At 38.3% G+C, this 624-nt stretch overlaps 1 pseudogene; it reads left to right on the top strand.

The window, feature by feature from the left end:
- The first annotated feature begins 6 nt into the window (after positions 1-6).
- On the top strand, positions 7-618 carry LOC115232982 (annotated as a pseudogene).
- Positions 619-624: the final 6 nt, after the last annotated feature.

Below are 624 nucleotides of genomic sequence, written 5' to 3'. Positions count from 1 at the left end.
TTCTCCATCTTCCACAATGAGGATTTACAAGGATCTTTTCACCGGAGATGAAATGTTCTCCGACACTTATAAAATCAAGCTAGTGGGTGATGTGCTGTATGAAGTATATGGCAAATTGATCTCTCGTAAATCAGGTGAAGTTAATATTGCTGGTTTTAATCCCTCTGCGGAGGAGGCCGATGAAAGCACCGATGAGATGATAGAGTCTGGTGTTGATATTGTATTGAATCACCGACTTCAAGAAACATTTGTCTTTGGAGATAAGAAATCTTACACCTTGTATCTCAAGGACTAAACGAAGAAGCTAGTAGCAAGGCTAGAAGAGGGATCACCTGATCAAGTAGAAGTTTTTAAAACCAACATGAACAAAGTTATGAAAGATATTCTAGGTCGTTTCAAGGAGTTGCAATTTTTCACCAGTGTTTCAATGGACATTGACGGCATCGTGGGCCTCATGGAGTACATGAGATCGACGGCGAGTCTGTGCCTGTACTCATTGTTCTTCAAGCATAGTCTTGAAGAAGAAAGGTTCTAAGTAATTCTTAGATATTCAATAAAATATGGACAAATTTTATAAACGAATCAAGACTGCACACATGCTAAAAAGCTGTGAAATTTAGTTAA

This window comes from Formica exsecta, unplaced genomic scaffold (assembly GCF_003651465.1).
Source record: "Formica exsecta isolate Colony F162 unplaced genomic scaffold, ASM365146v1 C16309998, whole genome shotgun sequence".
NCBI lineage: Eukaryota > Metazoa > Arthropoda > Insecta > Hymenoptera > Formicidae > Formica > Formica exsecta.
Note: the sequence above shows the minus strand (reverse complement) of the source record. Positions and strands in the feature narration are given on the sequence as shown.